The sequence below is a fragment of the Hyla sarda genome, unplaced genomic scaffold, assembly GCF_029499605.1.
Source record: "Hyla sarda isolate aHylSar1 unplaced genomic scaffold, aHylSar1.hap1 scaffold_26, whole genome shotgun sequence".
Classification (NCBI taxonomy): Eukaryota; Metazoa; Chordata; class Amphibia; order Anura; family Hylidae; genus Hyla; species Hyla sarda.
In genome coordinates, this window is record NW_026609289.1 from 929,529 (window position 1) to 942,299 (window position 12,771).

The following is a 12,771-nucleotide window of genomic DNA, read 5'->3' on the forward strand; positions in this document are numbered from 1 at the left end:
TATCTGGCTCGCACGCTTGCTCTCTTATCTGGCTCGATCGCTCTCATATCTGGCTCGCTCGCTTGCTCTCATGTCTGGCTCGCTCGCTCTCATATCTGGCTTTCTCGCTTGCTCTCTTGTCTGGCTCGCTCTCTTATCTGGCTCGCTCTCATACCTGGCTCGCTCGCTCTCACATCTAGCTGTCTCCCTTGCTCTCATATCTGGCTCGCTTGCTCTCTTGTCTGGCTCGCTTTCTTATCTGGCTCGCTCTTATATCTGCCTTGCTAGCTCGCTCTCATATATGGCTCGCTCGCTTGCTCTCTTGTCTGTCTCGCTCTCTTTTATCGCTCGCACGCATATCTGGCTCCCTTGCTCTCACATCTGGCTCGCTCGCTTGCTCTCTTGTCTGGCTCGCTCTCTTATGTGGCTCGCTCGCTCGCATATCTGGCTCGCTCGCTCTCATGTCTGGCTCGCTCGCTCTCATATCTGGCTTGCTCGCTTGCTCTCATATCTGGCTTGCTCGCTTGCTCTCATATCTGGCTCGCTCGCTTGTTCTCATATCTGGCTCGCTCGCTTGCTCTCTTGTCTGGCTCGCTCTCTTATCTGGCTCGCTCGCATATCTGGCTCGCTCGCTCTCATATCTGGCTGGTTCGCTTGCTCTCATATCTGGCTCGCTCGCTTGCTCTCCTGTCTGGCTCGCTCTCTTATCTGGCTTGCTCGCTAGCATATCTGGCTTGCACGCTTGCTCTTTTGTCTGGCTTGCTCTCTTATCTGGCTCGCTCGCTCTCATATCTTTCTCGCTCGCTTGCTCTCATATCTGGCTCGCTCTCTTATCTGGCTCGCTCACATATCTGGCTCGCTCGCTCTCACATCTAGCTGGCTCGCTTACTCTCATATTTGGCTCGCTCGCTTGCTCTCTTGTCTGGCTCGCTCTCTTATCTGGCTCGCTCTCATATCTGGCTTGCTAGCTTGCTCTCATATCTGGCTCGCTCGCTTGCTCTCTTGTCTGTCTCGCTCTCTTTTATGGCTCGCTCGCATATCTGGTTCGCTCGCTCTCATATCTTATTCGCTCCGTCTCATGTCTGGCTCGCTCGCTCTCATATCTGGCTTGCTCGCTTGCTCTCATATCTGGCTCGCTCGCTTGCTCTCTTGTCTGGCTCGCTCTCTTATCTGGCTCGCTCGCATATCTTGCGCGCTCACTCTCAAATCTGGCTCGCTTGCTTGCTCTCATATCTGGCTCGCTCGCTTGCTCTCTTATCTGGCTCGATCGCTCTCACATCTGGCTCGCTCGCTTGCTCTCATATCTGGCTCGCTCGCTTGCTCTCTTGTATGGCTCACTCTCTTATCTGGCTCGCTCGCTAGCATATCTGGCTTGCACGCTTGCTCTTTTGTCTGGCTCACTCTCTTATCTGGCTCGCTCGCTAGCATATCTGGCTTGCACGCTTGCTCTCTTGTCTGGCTTGCTCTCTTATCTGTCTCACTCTCACATCTGGCTCGCTCGCTTGCTCTCATATCTGGCTCGCTCGCTTGCTCTCTTGTCTGGCTTGCTCGTTAGCATATCTGGCTCGCACGCTTGCTCTCTTGTCTGGCTTGCTCTCTTATCTGGCTCGATCGCTCTCATATCTGGCTCGCTCGCTTGCTCTCATGTCTGGCTCGCTCGCTCTCATATCTGGCTTTCTCACTTGCTCTCTTGTATGGTCGCTCTCTTATCTGGCTCGCTCTCATATCTGGCTCGCTCGCTTGTTCTCATATCTGGCTCGCTCGCTTGCTCTCTTGTCTGGCTCGCTCTCTTATCTGGCTCGCTCGCATATCTGGCTCGCTCGCTCTCATATCTGGCTCGCTCGCTTGCTCTCATATTTGGCTAGCTCTCTTTCTCTCTTGTCTTGCTCGCTCTCTTATCTGGCTCGCTCGCTCTCATATCTGGCTGGTTCGCTTGCTCTCATATCTGGCTCGCTCGCTTGCTCTCTTGTCTGGCTCGCTCTCTTATCTGGCTCGCTCGCTAGCATATCTGGCTTGCACGCTTGCTCTCTTGTCTGGCTTGCTCTCTTATCTGGCTCGCTCGCTCTCATATCTGGCTCGCTTGCTTGCTCTCATATCTGGCTCGCTCGCTTGCTCTCTTGTCTGGCTCGCTCTCTTATCTGGCTCGCTCACATATCTGGCTTGCTCGCTCTCACATCTAGCTGGCTCGCTTGCTCTCATATTTGGCTCGCTCGCTTGCTCTCTTGTCTGGCTCGCTCTCTTATCTGGCTCGCTCTCATATCTGGCTTGCTCGCTTGCTCTCATATCTGGCTCGCTCGCTTGCTCTCTTGTCTGGCTCGCTCTCTTATTTGCTCGCTCGCCTATCTGGCTCGCTCGCTCTCACATCTGGCTCGCTCGCTTGCTCTCATATCTGGCTTGCTCGCTTGCTCTCTTGTCTGGCTCGCTCTCTTATCAGGCTCGCTCGCATATCTGGCTCGCTCGCTCTCACATCTGGCTCACTCGCTTGCTCTCATATCTGGCTTGCTCGCTTGCGCTCTTGTCTGGCTCGCTCGCATATCTGGATCACTCGCTTGCTCTCACATCTGGCTCGCTCGCTTGCGCTCATGTCTGGCTCGCTCACTTTCATATCTGGCTCGCTCGCTTGCTCTCATATCTGGCACGCTCGCTTGCTCTCTTGTCTGGCTCGCTCTCTTATCTGGCTCGCTCGCATATCTGGCTCGCTCGCTCTCACATCTGGCTGGCTTGCTTGCTCTCATATCTGGCTCGCTCGCTTGCTCTCATATCTGGCTCGCTCGCTTGCTCACTTGTCTGGTTCGCTCTCATATCTGGCTTGCTAGCTTGCTCTCATATCTGGCTCTCTCGCTTGCTCTCTTGTCTGTCTCGTTCTCTTTTATGGCTCGCTTGCATATCTGGCTTGCTTGCTCTCAAATCTGGCTCGCTCGCTTGCTCTCATATCTGGCTTGTTCGCTTGCTCTCATATTCGGCTCGCTCGCTTGCTCTCATATCTGGCTCGCTCGCTTGCTCTCTTGTCTGGCTCGCTCTCTTATCTGGCTCGCTCGCATATCTGGCTCGCTCGCTCTCAAATCTGGCTCGCTCGCTTGCTCTCATATCTGGCTAGCTCGCTTGCTCTCTTGTCTGGCTCGCTCTCTTATCTGGCTCGCTCGCATATCTGGCTCGCTCGCTCTCACATCTGGCTGGCTCGCTTGCTCTCATTTCTGGCTGGCTCGCTTGCTCTCATTTCTGGCTCGCTCGCTTGCTCTCATATCTGGCTCGCTCGCTTGCTCTCATATCTGGCTCGCTCGCTTGCTCTCTTGTCTGGCTCGCTCTCTTATCTGGCTAGCTCGCATACCTGGCTCGCTCGCTCTCACATCTAGCTGGCTCGCTTGCTCTCATATCTGGCTCGCTCACTTGCTCTCTTGTCTGGCTCGCTTTCTTATCTGGCTCGCTCTCATATCTGGCTTGCTAGCTTGCTCTCATATCTGGCTCGCTCGCTTGCTCTCGTCTGTCTTGCTCTCTTTTATGGCTCGCTCGCATATCTGGCTCGCTCGCTCTCACATCTGGCTCGCTCGCTTGCTCTCTTGTCTGGCTCGCTCTCTTATCTGGCTCGCTCGCTCGCATATCTGGCTCGCTCGCTCTCATGTCTGGCTCGCTCGCTCTCATATCTGGCTGGCTCGCTCGCTCTCATATCTTGCTTGCTCGCTTGCTCTCATATCTGGCTCGCTCGCTATCTCTCATATCTGGCTCGCTCGCTTGCTCTCTTGTCTGGCTCGCTCTCTTATCTGGCTCGCTCGCATATCTGGCTCGCTCACTTGCTCTCAAATCTGGCTCGCTCGCTTGCTCTCATATGTGGCTTGCTCTCTTGTCTGTCTCGCTCTCTTTTATGGCTCGCTCGCTCTCACATCTGGCTCGCTCGCTTGCTCTCTTGTCTGGCTCGCTCTCTTATATGGCTCGCTCGCTCGCATATCTGGCTTGCTCGCTCTCATGTCTGGCTCGCTCGCTCTCATATCTGGCTTGCTCGCTTGCTCTCATATCTGGCTCGCTCGCTATCTCTCATATCTGGCTCGCTTGTTTGCTTTCTTGTCTGGCTCGCTCTCTTATCTGGCTCGCTCGAATATCTGTCTCGCTCGCTTGCTCTTATATCTGGCTTGCTCCCAAATCTGGCTCGCTCGCTTGCTCTCATATCTGGCTTGCTCTCTTGCTCTCATATCTGGCTCGCTCTCTTATATGGCTTGCTCGCATATCTGGCTCGCTCGCTCTCACATCTGGCTGGCTTGCTTGCTCTCATATCTGGCTCGCTCGCTTGCTCTCATATCTGGCTCGCTCGCTTGCTGTCTTGTCTGGCTCGCTCTCTTTTATGGCTCGCTCGCTCTCAAATCTGTCTCGCTCGCTTGCTCTCATATCTGGCTTGCTCTCATATCCGGCTCGCTCGCTTGTTCTCATATCTGGCTCGCTCGCTTGCTCTCTTGTCTGGCTCGCTCTCTTATCTGGCTCGCTCGCATATCTGGCTCGCTCGCTCTCAAATCTGGCTCGCTCGCTTGCTCTCATATCTGGCTAGCTCGCTTGCTCTCTTGTCTTGCTCGCTCTCTTATCTGGCTCGCTCGCTCTCATATCTGGCTGGCTCGCTTGCTCTCATATCTGGCTCGCTCGCTTGCTCTCTTGTCTGGCTCGCTCTCTTATCTGGTTTGCTCGCTAGCATTTCTGGCTCGCACGCTTGCTCTCTTGTCTGGCTTGCTCTCTTATCTGGCTCGCTCGCTTTCATATCTGGCTCGCTCACTTGCTCTCATGTCTGGCTCGCTCGCTTGCTCTCATGTCTGGTTCGCTCGCTCTCATATCTGGCTTTCTCTCTTGCTCTCTTGTCTGGCTCGCTCTCTTATCTGGCTCGCTCGCATATCTGGCTCGCTCGCATATCTGGAGCGCTCGCTCTCACATCTGGCTGGCTCGCTTGCTCTAATTTCTGGCTGGCTCGCTTGCTCTCATATCTGGCTCGCTCGCTTGCTCTCTTGTCTGTCTCACTCTCTTTTATGGCTCGTTTGCATAACTGGCTCGCTCGCTTGCTCTCATATCTGGCTTGCTAGCTCACTCTCATATCTGGCTTGCTCGCTTGCTCTCATATTCGGCTCGCTCGCTTGCTCTCATATCTGGCTCGCTCGCTTGCTCTCTTGTCTGGCTCGCTCTCTTAACTGGCTCGCTCGCATATCTTGCTCGCTCGCTCTCAAATCTGGCTCGCTCGCTTGCTCTCATATCTGGCTAGCTCGCTTGCTCTCTTGTCTTGCTCGCTCTCTTATCTGGCTCGCTCGCTCTCATATCTGGCTGGCTCGCTTGCTCTCATATCTGGCTCGCTCGCTTGCTCTCTTGTCTGGCTCGCTCTCTTATCTGGCTTGCTCGCTAGCATATCTGGCTCGCACGCTTGCTCTCTTGTCTGGCTTGCTCTCTTATCTGGCTCGCTCGCTCTCATATCTGGCTCGCTCGCTTGCTCTCATGTCTGGCTCGCTCTCATATCTGGCTTTCTCGCTTGCTCTCTTGTCTGGCTCGCTCTCTTATCTGGCTCGCTCGCATACCTGGCTCGCTCGCTCTCACATCTAGCTGGCTCGCTTGCTCTCATATCTGGCTCGCTTGCTCTCTTGTCTGGCTTGCTCTCTTATCTGGCTCGCTCTTATATCTGCCTTGCTAGCTCGCTCTCATATCTGGCTCGCTCGCTTGCTGTCTTGTCTGTCTCGCTCTCTTTTATGGCTCGCTCGCATATCTGGCTAGCTTGCTCTCACATCTGGCTCGCTCGCTTGCTCTCTTGTCTGGCTCGCTCTCTTATCTGGCTCGCTCGCTCGCATATCTGGCTCGCTCGCTCTCATGTCTGGCTCGCTTCGCTCTCATATCTGGCTTGCTCGCTTGCTCTCATATCTGGCTCGCTCGCTTACTCTCATATCTGGCTCGCTCGCTTGCTCTCTTGTCTGGCTCACTCTCTTATCTGGCTCGCTCGCATATCTGGCTCGCTCGCTCTCAAATCTGGTTTGCTCGCTTGCTCTCATATCTGGCTTGCTCGCTTGCTCTCATATCTGGCTCGCTCGCTTGCTCTCATATCTGGCTCGCTCGCTTTTTCTCATATCTGGCTCGCTCTCTTGCTCTCTTGTCTGGCTCGCTCTCTTCTCTGGCTCGCTCGCATATCTGGCTCGCTCGCTCTCAAATCTGGCTTGCTCGCTTGCTCTCATATCTGGCTTGCTCGCTTGCTCTCATATCTGGCGCGCTCGCTTGCTCTCATATCTGGCTCGCTCGCTTGCTCTCATATTTGGCTAGCTCGCTTTCTCTCTTGTCTTGCTCGCTCTCATATCTGGCTCGCTCATTCTCATATCTGGCTGGTTCGATTGCTCTCATATGCTTGCTCTCTTGTCTGGCTCGCTCTCTTATCTGGCTTGCTCGCTAGCATATCTGGCTCGCACGCTTGCTCTCTTATCTGGCTCGATCGCTCTCATATCTGGCTCGCTCGCTTGCTCTCATGTCTGGCTCGCTCGCTTGCTCTCATATCTGGCTCGCTCGCTTGCTCTCTTATCTGGCTCGATCGCTCTCATATCTGGCTCGCTCGCTTGCTCTCATATCCGGCTCGCTCGCTTGCTCTCATATCTGGCTCGCTCGCTTGCTCTCTTGTCTGGGTCGCTCTCTTATCTGGCTCGCTCTCATATCTGGCTCGCTTGCTCTCCTGTCTGGCTCGCTCTCTTATCTGGCTCGCTCTTATATCTGCCTTGCTAGCTCGCTCTCATATCTGGCTCGCTCGCTTGCTCTCTTGTCTGTCTCGCTCTCTTTTATGGCTCGCTCGCATATCTGGCTAGCTTGCTCTCACATCTGGCTCGCTCGCTTGCTCTCTTGTCTGGCTCGCTCTCTTATCTGGCTCGCTCGCTCGCATATCTGGCTCGCTCGCTCTCATGTCTGGCTCGCTCGCTCTCATATCTGGCTTGCTCGCTTGCTCTCATATCTGGCTCGCTCTCTTACTCTCATATCTGGCTCGCTCGCTTGCTCTCTTGTCTGGCTTGCTCTCTTATCTGTCTCGCTCTCACATCTGGCTCGCTCGCTTGCTCTCATATCTGGCTCGCTCGCTTGCTCTTTTGTCTGGCTCGCTCTCTTATCTGGCTTGCTCGCTAGCATATCTGGCTCGCACGCTTGCTCTCTTATCTGGCTCGATCGCTCTCATATCTGGCTCGCTCGCTTGCTCTCATGTCTGGCTCGCTCGCTCTCATATCTGGCTTTCTCGCTTGCTCTCTTGTCTGGCTCGCTCTCTTATCTGGCTCGCTCTCATACCTGGCTCGCTCGCTCTCACATCTAGCTGTCTCCCTTGCTCTCATATCTGGCTCGCTTGCTCTCTTGTCTGGCTCGCTTTCTTATCTGGCTCGCTCTTATATCTGCCTTGCTAGCTCGCTCTCATATCTGGCTCGCTCGCTTGCTCTCTTGTCTGTCTCGCTCTCTTTTATCGCTCGCACGCATATCTGGCTCCCTTGCTCTCACATCTGGCTCGCTCGCTTGCTCTCTTGTCTGGCTCGCTCTCTTATCTGGCTCGCTCGCTCGCATATCTGGCTCGCTCGCTCTCATGTCTGGCTCGCTCGCTCTCATATCTGGCTTGCTCGCTTGCTCTCATATCTGGCTTGCTCGCTTGCTCTCATATCTGGCTCGCTCGCTTGTTCTCATATCTGGCTCGCTCGCTTGCTCTCTTGTCTGGCTCGCTCTCTTATCTGGCTCGCTCGCATATCTGGCTCGCTCGCTCTCATATCTGGCTGGTTCGCTTGCTCTCATATCTGGCTCGCTCGCTTGCTCTCCTGTCTGGCTCGCTCTCTTATCTGGCTTGCTCGCTAGCATATCTGGCTTGCACGCTTGCTCTTTTGTCTGGCTTGCTCTCTTATCTGGCTCGCTCGCTCTCATATCTTTCTCGCTCGCTTGCTCTCATATCTGGCTCGCTCGCTTGCTCTCTTGTCTGGCTCGCTCTCTTATCTGGCTCGCTCACATATCTGGCTCGCTCGCTCTCACATCTAGCTGGCTCGCTTGCTCTCATATTTGGCTCGCTCGCTTGCTCTCTTGTCTGGCTCGCTCTCTTATCTGGCTCGCTCTCATATCTGGCTTGCTAGCTTGCTCTCATATCTGGCTCGCTCGCTTGCTCTCTTGTCTGTCTCGCTCTCTTTTATGGCTCGCTCGCATATCTGGTTCGCTTGCTCTCATATCTTATTCGCTCCGTCTCATGTCTGGCTCGCTCGCTCTCATATCTGGCTTGCTCGCTTGCTCTCATATCTGGCTCGCTCGCTTGCTCTCTTGTCTGGCTCGCTCTCTTATCTGGCTCGCTCGCATATCTTGCGCGCTCACTCTCAAATCTGGCTCGCTTGCTTGCTCTCATATCTGGCTAGCTCGCTTGCTCTCATATGTGGCTCTCTTGCTCTCATATCTGGCTCGCTTGCTTGCTTAATTGTCTGGCTCGCTCTCTTATCTGGCTAGCTCTCTCTCACATCTGGCTTGCTCGCTGCTCTCTTGTCTGGCTCGCTCTCTTATCTGGCTCGCTCGCATATCTTGCTCGCTCGCTCTCACATCTGGCTCGCTCGCTTGCTCTCAAATGTGGCTAGCTCGCTTGCTCTCTTGTCTTGCTCGCTCTCTTATCTGGCTCGCTCGCTCTTATATCTGGCTGGCTCGCTTGCTCTCATATCTGGCTCGCTCGCTTGCTCTCTTGTCTGGCTCGCTCTCTTATCTGGTTTGCTCGCTAGCATATCTGGCTCGCACGCTTGCTCTCTTGTCTGGCTTGCTCTCTTATCTGGCTTGCTCGCTTTCATATCTGGCTCGCTCGCTTGCTCTCATGTCTGGCTCGCTCGCTCTCATATCTGGCTTTCTCGCTTGCTCTCTTGTCTGGCTCGCTCTCTTATCTGGCTTGCTCGCATATCTGGCTCGCTCTTATATCTGCCTTGCTAGCTCGCTCTCATATCTGGCTCGCTCGCTTGCTCTCTTGTCTGTCTCGCTCTCTTTTATGGCTCGCTCGCATATCTGGCTAGCTTGCTCTCACATCTGGCTCGCTCGCTTGCTCTCTTGTCTGGCTCGCTCTCTTATCTGGCTCGCTCGCTCGCATATCTGGCTCGCTCGCTCTCATGTCTGGCTCGCTTCGCTCTCATATCTGGCTTGCTCGCTTGCTCTCATATCTGGCTCGCTCGCTTACTCTCATATCTGGCTCGCTCGCTTGCTCTCTTGTCTGGCTCACTCTCTTATCTGGCTCGCTCGCATATCTGGCTCGCTCGCTCTCAAATCTGGCTTGCTCGCTTGCTTTCATATCTGGCTTGCTCGCTTGCTCTCATATCTGGCTCGCTCGCTTGCTCTCATATCTGGCTCGCTCGCTTTTTCTCATATCTGGCTCGCTCGCTTGCTCTCTTGTCTGGCTCGCTCTCTTCTCTGACTCGCTCGCATATCTGGCTCGCTCGCTCTCAAATCTGGCTTGCTCGCTTGCTCTCATATTTGGCTTGCTCGCTTGCTCTCATATCTGGCTCGCTCGCTTGCTCTCATATCTGGCTCGCTCGCTTGCTCTCATATTTGGCTAGCTCGCTTTCTCTCTTGTCTTGCTCGCTCTCATATCTGGCTCGCTCGCTCTCATATCTGGCTGGTTCGATTGCTCTCATATCTGGCTCGCTCGCTTGCTCTCTTGTCTGGCTCGCTCTCTTATCTGGCTTGCTCGCTAGCATATCTGGCTCGCACGCTTGCTCTCTTGTCTGGCTTGCTCTCTTATCTGTCTCGCTCTCACATCTGGCTCGCTCGCTTGCTCTCATATCTGGCTCGCTCACTTGCTCTCTTGTCTGGCTCGCTCTCTTATCTGGCTTGCTCGCTAGCATATCTGGCTCGCACGCTTGCTCTCTTATCTGGCTCGATCGCTCTCATATCTGGCTCGCTCGCTTGCTCTCATGTCTGGCTCGCTCGCTTGCTCTCATATCTGGCTCGCTCGCTTGCTCTCTTATCTGGCTCGATCGCTCTCATATCTGGCTCGCTCGCTTGCTCTCATATCCGGCTCGCTCGCTTGCTCTCATATCTGGCTCGGTCGCTTGCTCTCTTGTCTGGCTTGCTCTCTTATCTGGCTTGCTCGCTTTCATATCTGGCTCGCTCGCTTGCTCTCATGTCTGGCTCGCTCGCTCTCATATCTGGCTTTCTCGCTTGCTCTCTTGTCTGGCTCGCTCTCTTATCTGGCTTGCTCGCATATCTGGCTCGCTCTTATATCTGCCTTGCTAGCTCGCTCTCATATCTGGCTCGCTCGCTTGCTCTCTTGTCTGTCTCGCTCTCTTTTATGGCTCGCTCGCATATCTGGCTAGCTTGCTCTCACATCTGGCTCGCTCGCTTGCTCTCTTGTCTGGCTCGCTCTCTTATCTGGCTCGCTCGCTCGCATATCTGGCTCGCTCGCTCTCATGTCTGGCTCGCTTCGCTCTCATATCTGGCTTGCTCGCTTGCTCTCATATCTGGCTCGCTCGCTTACTCTCATATCTGGCTCGCTCGCTTGCTCTCTTGTCTGGCTCACTCTCTTATCTGGCTCGCTCGCATATCTGGCTCGCTCGCTCTCAAATCTGGCTTGCTCGCTTGCTTTCATATCTGGCTTGCTCGCTTGCTCTCATATCTGGCTCGCTCGCTTGCTCTCATATCTGGCTCGCTCGCTTTTTCTCATATCTGGCTCGCTCGCTTGCTCTCTTGTCTGGCTCGCTCTCTTCTCTGGCTCGCTCGCATATCTGGCTCGCTCGCTCTCAAATCTGGCTTGCTCGCTTGCTCTCATATCTGGCTTGCTCGCTTGCTCTCATATCTGGCTCGCTCGCTTGCTCTCATATCTGGCTCGCTCGCTTGCTCTCATATTTGGCTAGCTCGCTTTCTCTCTTGTCTTGCTCGCTCTCATATCTGGCTCGCTCGCTCTCATATCTGGCTGGTTCGATTGCTCTCATATCTGGCTCGCTCGCTTGCTCTCTTGTCTGGCTCGCTCTCTTATCTGGCTTGCTCGCTAGCATATCTGGCTCGCACGCTTGCTCTCTTGTCTGGCTTGCTCTCTTATTTGTCTCGCTCTCACATCTGGCTCGCTTGCTTGCTCTCATATCTGGCTCGCTCACTTGCTCTCTTGTCTGGCTCGCTCTCTTATCTGGCTTGCTCGCTAGCATATCTGGCTCGCACGCTTGCTCTCTTATCTGGCTCGATCGCTCTCATATCTGGCTCGCTCGCTTGATCTCATGTCTGGCTCGCTCGCTTGCTCTCATATCTGGCTCGCTCGCTTGCTCTCTTATCTGGCTCGATCGCTCTCATATCTGGCTCGCTCGCTTGCTCTCATATCCGGCTCGCTCGCTTGCTCTCATATCTGGCTCGCTCGCTTGCTCTCTTGTCTGGGTCGCTCTCTTATCTGGCTCGCTCTCATATCTGGCTCTCATATCTGGCTCGCTCGCTTGCTCTCTTGTCTGGGTCGCTCTCTTATCTGGCTCGCTCTCATATCTGGCTCGCTTGCTCTCCTGTCTGGCTCGCTCTCTTATCTGGCTCGCTCTTATATCTGCCTTGCTAGCTCGCTCTCATATCTGGCTCGCTCGCTTGCTCTCTTGTCTGTCTCGCTCTCTTTTATGGCTCGCTCGCATATCTGGCTAGCTTGCTCTCACATCTGGCTCGCTCGCTTGCTCTCTTGTCTGGCTCGCTCTCTTATCTGGCTCGCTCGCTCGCATATCTGGCTCGCTCGCTCTCATGTCTGGCTCGCTCGCTCTCATATCTGGCTTGCTCGCTCGCTCTCATATCTGGCTGGTTCGATTGCTCTCATATCTGGCTCGCTCGCTTGCTCTCTTGTCTGGCTCGCTCTCTTATCTGGCTTGCTCGCTAGCATATCTGGCTCGCACGCTTGCTCTCTTGTCTGGCTTGCTCTCTTATTTGTCTCGCTCTCACATCTGGCTCGCTTGCTTGCTCTCATATCTGGCTCGCTCACTTGCTCTCTTGTCTGGCTCGCTCTCTTATCTGGCTTGCTCGCTAGCATATCTGGCTCGCACGCTTGCTCTCTTATCTGGCTCGATCGCTCTCATATCTGGCTCGCTCGCTTGCTCTCATGTCTGGCTCGCTCGCTTGCTCTCATATCTGGCTCGCTCGCTTGCTCTCTTATCTGGCTCGATCGCTCTCATATCTGGCTCGCTCGCTTGCTCTCATATCCGGCTCGCTTGCTTGCTCTCATATCTGGCTCGCTCGCTTGCTCTCTTGTCTGGGTCGCTCTCTTATCTGGCTCGCTCTCATATCTGGCTCTCATATCTGGCTCGCTCGCTTGCTCTCTTGTCTGGGTCGCTCTCTTATCTGGCTCGCTCTCATATCTGGCTCGCTTGCTCTCCTGTCTGGCTCGCTCTCTTATCTGGCTCGCTCTTATATCTGCCTTGCTAGCTCGCTCTCATATCTGGCTCGCTCGCTTGCTCTCTTGTCTGTCTCGCTCTCTTTTATGGCTCGCTCGCATATCTGGCTAGCTTGCTCTCACATCTGGCTCGCTCGCTTGCTCTCTTGTCTGGCTCGCTCTCTTATCTGGCTCGCTCGCTCGCATATCTGGCTCGCTCGCTCTCATGTCTGGCTCGCTCGCTCTCATATCTGGCTTGCTCGCTTGCTCTCATATCTGGCTCGCTCGCTTACTCTCATATCTGGCTCGCTCGCTTGCTCTCTTGTCTGGCTTGCTCTCTTATCTGTCTCGCTCTCACATCTGGCTCGCTCGCTTGCTCTCATATCTGGCTCGCTCGCTTGCTCTTTTGTCTGGCTCGCTCTCTTATCTGGCTTGCTCGCTAGCATTTCTGGCTCGCACGCTTGCTCTCTTATCTGGCTCGATCGCTCTCATATCTG